This window comes from Propithecus coquereli, unplaced genomic scaffold, assembly GCF_000956105.1.
Source record: "Propithecus coquereli isolate 6110/MARCELLA unplaced genomic scaffold, Pcoq_1.0 Scaffold345, whole genome shotgun sequence".
In the NCBI taxonomy this organism is placed as follows: domain Eukaryota; kingdom Metazoa; phylum Chordata; class Mammalia; order Primates; family Indriidae; genus Propithecus; species Propithecus coquereli.
Window position 1 is genome coordinate 781,219 of NW_012149119.1, and position 344 is coordinate 781,562.

The window sequence follows — 344 nt, forward strand, 5'->3', positions numbered from 1 at the left end:
ATCTATTAATCCAGAACATACAAGGAGCTCATAACCCACTACCTCCCCTAGGAAATATTCCCACTGAAGGGAAAAGGAAAGGAAGCTAGTGGGAGAAAGTCTCATATTTTGGGGCTCTGGTGAATACCAGACAATTATAGCTCTAGATCCCATAGAAAGTACATCTCTGAGCTGGGTCTTAAATAAAAGTTAGTTTGGTTTCCAAGTCAAGCCTTTCTTATACATCATAACTACTCCTAAAGAATGTTTAACAGTTAAACATAACTATAATTTAACCAATTAATTTAAAATTGAATATGTGTACAATTTGGTTATTAAAATACATATGGGGCAGTTAGATAAAT